Source organism: Emys orbicularis, chromosome 5 (genome assembly GCF_028017835.1).
Source record: "Emys orbicularis isolate rEmyOrb1 chromosome 5, rEmyOrb1.hap1, whole genome shotgun sequence".
In the NCBI taxonomy this organism is placed as follows: domain Eukaryota; kingdom Metazoa; phylum Chordata; order Testudines; family Emydidae; genus Emys; species Emys orbicularis.
In genome coordinates this window covers 48281463-48295674 of record NC_088687.1, presented here as the reverse complement: position 1 = coordinate 48295674, position 14212 = coordinate 48281463, and positions in this window count along the sequence as shown.

Here is a 14212-nt window from a genome sequence, read left to right as displayed (position 1 = left end):
ATCCAGAATTAGCGGATACTTGACAATTGTATCATTCTGTCTCAGATTCTCATCCATACAATGGGGATAATACTATCTTACCTCACACATGTTGTGAAGATAAATTCATTGATGTTTATGAAGCACCCAGAAGCTACAGTTATGAGTGTCATAAAAAAGCTTTGAGGAAGTTAATAATACTGTCTGACTTTCAATTTCACAAGAGTCTTCCAAGTGAATAGGAGACATCATCTCAATTTTCCCAATGGAAAACTGAAATTTTTCAGTAAAACATAAATTTTTGCCATGGAAAATGGAAAATTTGCCATGAAAATACCCAAAGAAAAGGGTATTTTTCATTGGAAAATCATTCATATGAAACATTTCTGACCAGCCCTAGTATGCAGTGAATAAAGCCTGGAATCACACACTGAATGAAGGGGATAATACAATATTGAACAAGTAGCCAGTTAGTGAGCTTCATCCTGTCCTGCGCACAAAATGAGGTAGTGGTCTTGCAGAAAAAATAGTATACAATTATATAATAAAGACTGTATCGTAATGCATACACACAAGGAGGGTGAATTGAGGTTCCCCAAGCAATCTTAATTTCCTAACTTTTGAGTGCTCAACTTTGCAAATGTAATGTTCTTTTAACATAGGGTTTGATAGTTTTTCACATAATTATATATATACATATATATATACACACACACACACACAATAGTAGAGACTTCTATTAGTCTCATCTATCTCTTACTCCCCCCCACTCTTATCTTCATTAGCCCTCCTTTCTCTTTCTTCCCAGTACTTCTCCATATTCTTCCCTGGTTTCCACTATCAGTCCCAACAATCTTTACTGAACGTCACTAAAACAAAATTGAATAACTTTTAAAGTAAATAACTCCTTGGCATTTCTTCTCAAGAAAACACAAGTGAAACAGAGATTGAGAGAGTTCATCCAATGGCACCGGCTTTTTTTATCTACTTTTTATTGTTATTCTATAAAATAGCACAATGGAGAGAGATAACAAAAATGACAGAGTCCCTGATATAAAGTTTTTTTCTTCCTTTTGTAGTAACCCCCCAGAGAAACCATAAAAGAAGCAGAGAGATAGAGATACTGTACCACAAAAGACAAAGTCCCTAAAGTTCAACTTACAAAAAATACTTGTTAAGGTTTTGTAGTACAGCACTTCCCCAGAGAAAGCAGAAGCAATACAAGAGACAGATTCCAGTTTACAATAGTGACACTAAGAATAGAATTTACTTTGTAACTTTTAGGTTTCATGGGCCTTATCCAAATGCCACTGAAATCATTGGCAGTCTTTCCATTCACTTTAAATGGATTGAAACAGCACTGTTTATCTTACATTTGGGGATCTGAAAAACCTTTGCAAACGTTAGTTAATTTTGTCCCACAGTAACCTGTAAAGATATACATTGTATTTCTCCATTTTACAAATGAAGAGAGGGTGCACAGAAAGATTAAAAAACTCAAGCTGGCATGCTCATAGAAAGGCACTTCATCCCTTATCCCCTAACCATGGATACTTTATACTCTATGGGCAAGATTCTCTAATGTGTTAGGGAGGAGTTAGACTGGTGGAGAAGAGAGAGCATGGCAGAGTAGAGCAAAGTACAGCAATCCTCACTCAACTCCAACTTAGAGCAGCCCAACAGATGGAGTTTATCTATGAGGCTCTATCTACAGCCATTACCCCAATTTTATAGAAATTGCAGCAGTCCTAAAGCCTCAGATAAGTGCTTATCAAATATAAATTATTCCTGATTCTTCCTCTCCATAACCGCAAGACTTCTGATGATTTTCTATGTCAAATGATTATGTCGAGACACTGTAATGAGAAATCCATATAATGTATATAAAATAGCACTACATTTGTAATTAATCGTAAGAATAAAAAAAAATTTCACAGTGGACTTCGCTGACTCATCAAAACCTGGGGTAGAAACAACAAGCTTGAAAAATAGGCAGTCACATGTACATTTGTAATATAGTATTATTTATATTAATCTTTTGGGGCTCTGGTATAAAAATGAGAAATGAAATAAGATAGGAAACAAGTTAAAAGTCATTCTTGAAAGGAAAGAAAAAGTCACCATAAATGAAATATAAACTATATTAATCTCAGATTTAACATAAACATGTCGTTTTTCATATTGTGGTTAGAGCACTGGCACTTAAAGGTAGAAGTATAGTAACAAAGGGAAACTATCTGGTGTATTGTAACTGAAATTCCAAGAGCACCAGGACTTATTTTATACCGTAATTAATTGTGGATTAATTCCATGAATTCAGGCAAATAACTAGTCCTATTTTATAAGCCAGATCCTGAGATGTGCTAAGCACTTGCCAGCACCTTTAACTTCAGTGAAGTAGCTGGTGCTCAGTATCTAGATTTGGTTAGATGTCCCTCTTTTGGCCTCAATTCCCACTAAAAGCAATCAGAGTTGATTAATATATTGTGGGTTCGGTGCCTATATGTTTAACAGATGATTTCATGATCAAGGCACAATTTCCACATACTGTATTAATGCAATTCCTAGTATTTAGAAAATTCAGCACAGTACCTAATACTGGTGTTTAAAGTGTAATGACAAAAGCAATGTGAACTGAATAAAGGGAACTCAAGATGTGAAAATTACAGTTAAGACATTTGCTATTTGTATTGTATTTAGTTTCAATCCGTTTTTTAATACTAACCCTGAATTGATACAGCATAGTCTATCGTATAACTATAAAGGTGGATTGCTCTGTAATTATAATTGTCTATAGTTTCATATGTTGTTTAGCTACAGCAACTACTCTCTGCCATTCTTTGGCCCATATCATTCAATTAGCCTTAATGAGTGAAAGTTTTAATGCTTAACCCAACACCTCTCCGAGCATATTCTTGTAAGGAAGTGTAATAAATAGCTGGTAATACATAGCGACATCTGATTAGGACAAATTATTTTCAAAATAGATCTGCCATGAAAACTAAAATGGAAGGTAAAGTGACAGAACAACTGCTGTTAAATTCTATTTTCAGCATTATAATTGAGATAATATACCGTAATTTATTTTAATGAGTTACAATTAAGAAATGGTTTCGAGAGTTGCATGTAATTTCTTTCAATTATTAGTTATTAGTTGCTCATGCATAAATGTGTTTTAATATTGGATTATTTGAACTGTTGTAGATGATTAAAGCTTCTCAGTATATAAATTCTTTGCTTGTAGTTCAGCAGAATTGTGCATGGCATGGTCAATTCTTGCACAAGACATAAGAAGGAGATCATAGTGACACTTGGGAGAAATATTTCTTAAGTATTAGGAAGAGAACTTGTAAAGTAATGTGGGAATAGTGTCAGAGAAATCCTGATATAGTTAACATTGAATTTTGTTTTATCTAACTACAGCTACAGTTTAATGGCCCCTGTCTTAATAAAATATTAAGTTAACCTGGTTGCTGAGTGACTTATTATGCTACATATTCTTTCACTTTATCAAGATAAAGAAATATTATCATGGGAGTCTATGCTAACAAGACTCGGCACGGCTTGTATTGTTAAAGAACAGGTTCACCTCAGAGGAATATGAAGACCTACAGAAACTGGTGCCTCTTTAGCTGAAAAGGAACTCTACTTATCTTAAACAGTCTATTTTGTATTGAGAATGGCTTATAAAAACAAGCATCCTCCCTATTCCCAGTCACTCTCACAGAACTCAATACTTACTATGTTTGTTATCCAAGCGCAAAAAATAAAAACATCTGAACAATTTTATAAATAGCTGAAAAACACTGAAGATTAACCTGACATGAGAGTAGGCCTGATTTAACATGAGTAATTGGAAATGGGTGAGGCCTCATTTCTTGGGAGACAGGATTAGGGAGGTAAATGGATCAGCAGGCTGGAAGCAGAATGTCCGTACTAGCAAAAATAAAGGGAAACATCCTGTAAACCATTTATAATGGACAAGAGAACAATGGACAAAATAGGCCTGAAACATAGGATGAGGTAAAGAGTAAATTGTGCAAGGACTGTGCATACTGTACAGGGATTGGTTCCTACAAAATGACCAGACCAATCCCAAAATGTGTAATGTAATGTATAGTAAGTGTAATTTAATGTGTAAGTGTATATAAAGGAGGAGATTTACTGTGTAACTTTGGATGTGTGGTACACCCTTAATCCACCCCCTATGATTGAGTCTAAACAACTCAGTATAGCTTTGCTGTATGCCAAATAAAGGAACCTGAGTGATGAGACTGGAGTTCAACTGCATTCTTGGGGACCTGAGTGGAAGAGATCTCAAAGGAATCCCAACAATGAGCCAGTCCTCATATCACATTACCTCTTGACCTTGGCCTGATTCTTATTTATGCTAAGGCCCCCTTACACTGCTTTGACAATGTGAAGGGCCCATAAAATTGGTGGAAATAAAGGGGCCTTAGTACAAATAATAATCAGTCTTTTTTTGACAGAATATTCTCTCTTGGAGGCCGTGTATACATTCTACTTTCTTCCATTCATACAGAAACTTATAGCACTGGTCTACAATTTTTGAGAAGTCGTCTGCTTCAGAGATAAAATGTGCTATTTATTATGTATTTTGATGTGCTGAATTCAAATATGACAATTAAAACAACTGATTGGCTACTGTTTCTAAGATATTTAAGTTTTTACATTTTATGTCTATGTATATTGTGTAGATAGTAGAGTTTTAATCATAAATTGTAAGCCTAGGTCTTTTCATGTGTTTATGGTTGCTTTACATGATAATATTTCACCTGTCCTGTTTATGTAACACTTTAAAAATCAGCAAAAGGGTTATATAAATAAAATTTATTATGAAACAAAAGGCAGAAAACTATTATGTACATAGTTTAGTCCTATTCAGTGTCTACTCGGCACTTCTTGGCTTGCCTCTTGTATTCATTAAATGGAGCATCTGTCACTGTCCAGCAATAGTCTGCAAGCATTGATGGGCTCCATTTGCCCTGATAGCGTTTCTCCATTGTTGCAATGTCCTGGTGAAATCCCTCGCCATGCTCGTCGCTCACTGCTCCGCAGTTCGGTGGAAAAAAATCTAGATGAGAGTGCAAAAAATGTATCTTTAGTGACATGTTGCAACCAAGGCTTTTGTATGCCTTGAGGAGGTTTTCCACCAACAACCTGTAGTTGTCTGCCTTGTTGTTTCCGAGAAAATTTATTGCCACTAACTGGAAGGCTTTCCATGCCGTCTTTTCCTTGCCACGCAGTGCATGGTCAAATGCATCATCTCGAAGAAGTTCACGAATCTGAGGACCAACAAAGACACCTTCCTTTATCTTAGCTTCACTTAACCTTGGAAATTTTCCACGGAGGTACTTGAAAGCTGCTTGTGTTTTGTCAATGGCCTTGACAAAGTTCTTCATCAGACCCAGCTTGATGTGTAAGGGTGGTAACAAAATCTTCCTTGATTCAACAAGTGGAGGATGCTGAACACTTTTCCTCCCAGGCTCCAATGACTGTCAGAGTGGCCAATCTTTCTTGATGTAGTTGGAATCTCTTGCACGACTATCCCATTTGCAGAGAAAACAGCAGTACTTTGTGTATCCAGTCTGCAGACCAAGCAAGAGAGCAACAACATTCAAAACGCCACAAAGCTGCCACTGATGTTGGTCATAGTTTATGCACCTCAAAAGTTGTTTCATGTTGTCATAGGTTTCCTTCATATGGACTGCATGACCAACTGGAATTGATGGCAAAACATTGCCATTATGCAGTAAAACAGCTTTAAGACTCGTCTTCGATGAATCAATGAACAGTCTCCACTCATCTGGATCATGAACGATGTTGAGGGCTGCCATCACACCATCGATGTTGTTGCAGGCTACAAGATCACCTTCCATGAAGAAGAATGGGACAAGATCCTTTTGACGGTCGCGGAACATGGAAACCCTAACATCACCTGCCAGGAGATTCCACTGCTGTAGTCTGGAGCCCAACAGCTCTGCCTTACTCTTGGGTAGTTCCAAATCCCTGACAAGGTCATTCAGTTCACCTTGTGTTATGAGGTGTGGTTCACAGGAGGAGGATGGGAGAAAATGTGAGTCCTGTGACATTGGTGGTTCAGGACCAGAAATTTCATCCTCTTCCTCTTCCTAGTCTGACTCAAGTGAGAATGATTCTGGTGCATCAGGAACCGGCAGTCCTTCTCCGTGGGGTTCTGGGCGTATTGCTGATGGAATGTTTGGATAATGCACAGTCCACTTTTTCTTCTTTGACACACCTTTCCCAACTGGAGGCACCATGCAGAAGTAACAATTACTGGTTTGATCTGTTGGCTCTCTCCAAATCATTGGCACTGCAAAAGGCATAGATTTCCTTTTCCTGTTCAACCACTGGCGAAGATTTGTTGCACAAGTGTTGCAGCATATGTGTGGGGCCCACCTCTTGTCCTGATCTCCAATTTTGCAGCCAAAATAAAGGTGCTAGGCTTTCTTAACCATAGTGGTTATACTGCACTTTTGTGATGCAAAAGTCACTTCACCACAAACATAGCAGAAGTTATCTGCACTGTTCACACAAGTACGAAGCATCTCTGCTCACTTTGGCTAAACAGAAATGTGTCCCTTTGCAAAATCAAACACTGACAAATAAGAGAGCACGACACTGTATGATTTCTAGAGCTGATATAGGGCAATTTGTTCAGCAGAGTGATGTAAGCTTTGTTATGATTGCATCATCCAGGACTTCTAGGAATAACATGATGCAATTCATATCATGTATGACGCAATACCAGCTTCAGATTGCATCATTCATTGTTTTGCCTAAAACGCAAGTACTGTCCAAACCCAGTCATAGATTTATTCATAGATCCAGTCAAAGATGTATTTTAGTCATTTCTGGTTTAAATTGAGATCCCTTCCCTTTATAACTCACTTATCCTCCGCCATTCCCAAGTCAAGGGTCGTATATACTGACCCAATAGCATATCTTGAAAACTAGAGCCCATCAACAATTTTAAGCATCATTTTCGTTCTCAGAGACCCAGAATTAGAAAAGTTTGACTACATTTATTTCAGAAGCATTTTGGCTGTAGAGCAGTGTAGTCACTGTTATGTATTTGTATTTTATTATTTTTATTGTGGTTCAACTGGAAGTCTTATTAAAATTAGGTTAAATTGTTACAAGAAACAGAGGTCTTAACGATTCATAAGCACACACTGCAGTTATATTTTAAAAATATGTCTTTTTGCAATTATACTTAGTCAACACAACAATACCATCTTACTATAATTAATAATTATCTCCTGCAACCATCTTTCAGTAACTTAAAAAGGAGTTATAATGTATAATACACTCCGAATTTTAAATAGATTTCATGCCAGTTCAGAATTAAACAAATATCAGTCTTAAATCTCTTGAAAACTTTGATTTATTTTATTTGTTGGGGCTGGACAAACAATTCAGAAAAGCAAAACAAAACTCACATCCCTATTCCAATATAACTGGCTAAACTCAGCCCTGTAACAAGAGGGTGTAACTCTACTAAACACAATGGACTAAATTTGAGCCCATGAATTTTAATATTAGGAGCTGAATCCCCCCAAAAACATATTAATTTCAGAGATAATGGGGGCTTTTAAATTATACACGTAGTATCTGACAGTGCCATTTTATTTTCTTAATTTCCATGATCTGATAAGTAAAGCACCTTGGGCTTTAGCATAGTAGCAGAATTACGTGAAACAAGTACGAAGCCACCTGCTTTTGTTGCCCTTACATGTGAACTCAAGAAGAAAAAGGTACATGAATTTCATTCACTAGAGTACATGAACTTTTTCCCATGCAAAAATGGGGTTAGATTCCAGTGAAAACAGGAGTTTTCAAGCAAAGATTAACCTTTTTTTCCAGATGAAAATGGGTATCATTTTCAAGCAGAGATGGCTTTTGAATCAAAAACATGTAAAAATGTATATTTTCTTGCTAAATTGTATTCTTAGTCATTCCACCAAAGTTGTAAATAAAGTGAAATTTGGGGTGGGGGAAAAGGCAGGGAGTGAGACAAGCTGTGAAACAAAATGAGTGCAATTTTTCCTGTGTAATTCTATGAAATATAAATTATGAATTTTGCTCATCTCTATTTTAAACACATTTATACAAAAGAAATATCCTACTTTTCCTTGAACACTGGATAATAATATTTAGAATATATGGTAAAAGGTACACATTCATGGCTCTGCAACACCTTTCAGTTTTAGTGTCTGAAACTGAGGTTATGGCAGCCCCTTTATGAAAACTCTTTCAGACAAGATGGAGAGATAATCAGTCAACTGGTAAAGATTCTGTAGACCACACAGCAATTTCAATTGTTCACCAATAAGAACAAGCTGGGGAGACGGACTTGTCTGACATTGCTGACGAGTTAAAGGAACAGAATAACAGGATGTTTGATTGAGGAAAGCTTTAGCAGCGGTTTCATATGCAGGTAAATTGGGATTTATATTCTGTGTTACCTAGATGTAGATTACATTATATCATGATATGTCACATGCAGTTCAATGGATGCTTCAAGATATTAATTTAAGATGCTAGTTTGATTTGAGATAGCTCTTTATGAAGAAAGTTGGGTGCCCAACTTTCAATGAATTTCAATGGAAGATGAATACTAACTCCTTTAGGCTCCATTGAAAACCCAAGCCTATTTGAATTTTAGGTGTTTAATTTTAGATCTAGATTTTTATTTGCCCATGTTTGTTAGTTGGGAAAAAAAGAAGTTAAGGAATATTTTATTTTACTGTTTTTAAACAAATTAAATGTCATCTGGAAAAGACTGCGGAGATCACTGCAATGGTTTTACACATTCAATTTCTTAGTATAACAAGGCTGGGTTTCCATGAGTAGTTGCTACTGGTTTTTTTTCTTGCAAACAGTCTATTCTGTACAGATGCAAGGTTGGCTAAATCCCACTTAGACAGTAACATACAGTATATCAGCAACACTGTGTAAGCAGAGTCACAGTCTGCATGATACATTTATTTGAGGCCTTTATTTTCCTGTACATTTTAAAGCTTTCTTTTCCTGCTTGAAGATTATATTCATCCTGAAACATTACCCTTCAAGTGTTAAAATGACAAGTGCTGATGAGGGTAAAGCTGATCAGCTCCAAGACTCCCACTGCTGAACATTATAAAGTTTCTGTTGTTCAAACAGCTCAGTTAATTATCCAAGTGTGAAGGATATTAGGACGGGACCCGCTGAGCTTTACAGCTGACTTCCAGGGAATTATCCTAATGGAGCCATTATAAGGAAATTATGACAGATACAGCATACAGGGTCTTCTCCTTACTTCTCATGAGGATTTGTGCAGGACCTTATAATCTTACAGAGAGTTAGGAAATTCCTCAGAATCAAAGGGAAATTATATTTTAAGGGAGATGAGTAGTTCAATCAGCCTCATAGTGCTTTATCACATAAACCCAGAGAGGATTCCAGAGTCACACATGTTAATTGCCTGCTGCAAAGATAGTTGCTATTGCTTCTGGTGCAAAAGACTATTTTCTCAGATTTAAGTTATTCAAATGACTAGTATGCCTTATCTGCAAATCAAAGTGCAGTCACTCCTACTTCCTTGTAAAATTTTGAAAGCCACATTTTTCTCTTAAATGAGACTTCACAATGGACATGCATTTGTCCTTTTTTTTTTTTTTTTGTATTGGTATAATCAGCAGCTTGTGTACATATAAATTCAATTCAACAGTAAAGGGGCAGGAAGAGTGAGGTACACTGGCAGAATCTGATGAGGGATATGAAAGCTACTGCACCTTTAATTCCCATTGAAGTCAGTGGGATTTGGAATCCACTGGAGTCAGCCCTAGAAAAATCAGTCCTTAAACTGATACAACAACTGTTTGTACAATTACTGTGCTTCATAGTCTTTCACGTTCATGATCATCCAATGGCTTAAAACTGTTCTCAGAAGAGTGAAGAAGTTCTGAATGAGGAGTTGTTACTTGAAAACTAACAGTTAATTTTCTAAGTCCAATAGGGAAATAATCGTACTGGAAAGGTTCTACACCAAAGTTCACTGACTATTATAATAATTATATAATCATTTATAAGGGGTCTATCACAATAGCATCTAGTAACCATAAATTCATAATTTCCAGGCATTTGTAATATTTCCAGACATTCAGTATCTCTTTCTTTGAAATATTGTATAACTTTAATGACAAATACTTATAAATTGTGAGTATCTGTGCCTAACAGCTTCTATAAAATAGTGGGATGAGCAATTTTGGGTGCGATAATATCACTGGAAGTTATGCCCTGCACTTATTACCATAAAGTCATAAGTGGAATGGTATAATAATGGAACAGTAATGGAAGCCACATTTCCATAATTGAGATAATCCATATTCTGTAGTACCACTGGTTAATTTGTAAAATTAATTTGATGTGATAAATGGTTATAAAGTTGTCATGCAACTATTCAGCGCTGAACCCACTGAGAGGTTTCTCTTCTATAAGCATTTGAGTTATTTTCCTTCCTTTCTTTTTTTGCCGATTTGGAGCCTAAAACCAATGGAAGTTTTGCAACTGAATTTATCAAGCCCTTTGAATTTGTCAGTTCCAGAAGTGATGTTTAATTTAGAAAGGGGGGTAGCAGGAGCCAATCTTGCAGTCCTTACTCACACAAGTAGCCATGTGGCTTCAAATGAACTAATTGTGAGAGAAAGGCTGTGGGAAGGTACAAATAAGATAATATAGATAAAATAAGAACTGGCATGATCTTTTTTTGCAATGTTCAAGACAAACCTAAGTTTTCTGAGGTTTTTAACAGTTTAATTGTTCCTAACCTGCCTCCACTTCCTATCATCATGTGTTTCTGATTGTCCTGATTACATCCAAGACCAGAAATGACAAAAACCCTCAAGAAAGGCTGTTATCAGGTTACCTCCAGAACACGTAGAGGCAAGTAGGCCCAAAATATTAATGCGAAACTTCATTATTTCCAGTGCAATGATGTAGTCCTAAATTGCACCAATATGATCTTCAATGTAACTACAAGTATTGCCCCTGGGATAGAGTGCAAGTATTTCTCTCTGGAAAAGGTAAGCCAGCACTCTGATCACTTAGATGCTAATTAATTCACCAGAGGAAGATGATTGGAGTAGTTATCTGATCAGGCTGGCAAGCTAGGTAAGATAAAGATCCAATTACCTGATTAGCCCAAATCTGACAAAGAGGCACTGGAAGGAAGTGCCATGGGGCAAGGGAGGGAGGAAAACAGAAACAGGCCTAGCTGAGCCCAGTCACACAGAGGCCTCAGAGAAGGGAGACGTTTGTTCCCCTCAGGTTCTGATGAGAGGGCTAAAGCACTGTAGATATTGTAAATAGACTGTTGCAAGGGGACAATAGTAGTATTGGTGGAGGGAACTTGAAATAAAAGGTGACTGAGTGCACACCTAGTGGAGTCTCTGTAGTTTCTGCAGGGAAGAAGACAGGAGCTAAGCCGTGCCATGTTACATCCCCACTCCTCCAAGGTGGTCAGTTTGGACAGAGACCAGTGCCCACGCAAATCCCCACTGAAGTGCCTGGGGCTCCTGTCAGGTACAGGGTTCGGCCTGAACAGAGCTTGTTACAGGATTGGTGCCTTTTTGTGGTTCATCCCTTGCTAATTGGAAGATAGACTGAAGGAGACCTCATGTTAAGAGATTCACCTGAAATAGTACAGCACAGTGACTGATTTGTTAAGTTCTTGGGGGTATAAATTTTTGAAATGTGGTATTTTCTGCATGTAACAGATTATTATTGCTTACTATTATTACTATGTTTGAGTGATCATGGCCTTGAACCCAGGCCCCCAGACCACAGTTGTCACCCAGCAGCTCACTCATTCCATTAGAGAAGGGGGCTAGCAAACATCTAGCTCACAAAGGGCCCCGCCCACAAATGCCTGATTGAGGGAGATGTCAAGCCCTATGGCTGGTTGGAATGCACTACTTAAACCAGAAAGAGGGTCAGGAAGTTGTCCAAGCTGGCTGACTGTTTGGTTCTACGGGGGCTGTCCACTTGCCTGAGTTCTGCCTCCAAGACTGTTCCTATCTTCCTTATCCTAGACCCTCAGGTGTTCCACTTTCCTGCTTTGCTTCAGGTCCCTGCTCTGATGCCCTACCCCTGATGATGACTCCAGTGGTGACCCCTGGCTTGACTTCTGGCTCTGACCTTTGGCTTGGCACCTGACTATGTCTCCAGCTCTGTGCTCTGGCTAGACTCCTGACTCTGACACTAGCTCCTGTTTCAGGTTCCTGACTCTAACCATTAGGCAAGACCACCCACACGGCAGTCCCTACACTATGCATCAATACAATGACTAGCACCATGGGCCCTTAATTAGGACCACTGAGTCCAGATTAACAAAGGGATTTAGGAGTTTCAACGCCTAACTTTTAGGTGCCTCTAAAATCACTAGTACAACAATGGGACCCACAAAGCCTGAGTTAGTCACTCGGGCACCCTATGCAGCTAATGCAATCTTCATAAGCCTTTGAGCTAGGTGTGGAATGCAGTAGAGTCTTATAGAGTAATTCTCACTCTTTTTCTGGCCCAATTAATATTCAATTATTTAAATAAAGTGGAACAGCTTCAACAAGAGAGATTGATTGAGAGCCATATCAGAAAATCCCACAGTCCAGGTGCTAAGGCACCCTGTTCAAATCCAGTCTCATCAGGCAGAGAGGGCCATTAAACCAGTGTCTCCCATATCCTGTGTGAGTACCCTAACTACTAGGCTAAAGGTTATAAGGGAGGCCATCTTCTCCACCCCACCAGGCCATTTTGCATGTAGTTAGTTGTGCTCAGAGATCACCTACTGGATTGGGACCTGCAGGTAAGTCAGGCAGTCCTCTACCTATCTTCTCAAACGTTGTGGATCATGCAGGGCTTGGGCTGGAGATAGGCATCCAGATGCCTAGAGGGAGGCAGCTTTGTGCGTGCCCAGAGGCAGAAACATAGGCGCCTAGGAGACTTTTATAGCAGGAATTTAGGCACCAAGTTAGCTTAGGTGCCTATAGGTTTAGGCAGCAACCAAGTGGGGAATTTTTTAATCAAAGTGATGCCTACAACTGGGATGTAGGCACCTAAGTCCCAGTTTTAGGCACCACTTTGATCCACTGGGGATCTGGCCCATTGGCCCTACCATACTACAAAAATTAGAATATGAAAGTTATGCACAAATTCACAAAATAGATACTATGCATTTTTATGTATTGATATTTGTGACATTACCTGATTAGCATATGGCTCATTGTTGCAACCACTGTTATATATTTGCTGCAAATATCGTACAAAGGTTGTCGAGTGAGGTGTCTATAAAAAGGTTATGTTTTACTGGTTATGATTATGCTATCTGTGTGCATGTCATAATTTATCAGATATGATAATATTGTTTATATGTTTGTATCACCTTTGTATTACGAGTTACAGGTCTGTATTTCAAACTTGTGCTATGCTTCTGGGTGACACCCCCAGTCAGTTTGGCATCAGCATTGCCTAGCCAGCTTCATGGCCCATTAGGGACCATCAGCTATACAACTGACCCATTGAGAGAAGGCAGATACACCTTATGACTCAGCAAGGCATGCAGGGACATGCCTATGGAGAGAACTCTCAGGCTTCCAAGCCATGTGTTGGGCAGCTTGTGTTTGAAACAAAGGAAGCACAGGCCACATGGCAAGGGACTATAAAAGGCAGCTGCATCTTCTCCGTTTTGTCTTCAATCCTGCTTCTTACCTCTGAAGGAACCTTGCTACAAACGGAAGCTTTGAACAATGGACTGAATGACCCATCCAAGCTGTGGATGTACTCCAGAGACTTTATTTAAGCCATCAGTTTATCTCATCACCGCTACAAGCCTGAACCAAGAACTTTGCCATTACTGTATGTAATTGATTCCTTTAACTAATTTTAACTCTCACCTTTCTTTCTTTTTATAAACAAACTTTTAAATTTAAGATACTAAAGGATTGGCATCAGCGTGATTTTTGGGTAAGATCTAAGTTATATATTGACCTGGGTGTGTGGCTGGTCCTTTGGGATCAGAACCTATTATTTGATGAGACCAGTTGTAAAGAACCACTCATCTCTGAATCTAGTGTTTTTGGTGGTGATATAAGAACTGGAATGCCTGAAGAAACTGCCTTTATGTTTTCTTGTTAGCCAGTGTGGTGAAACAGGA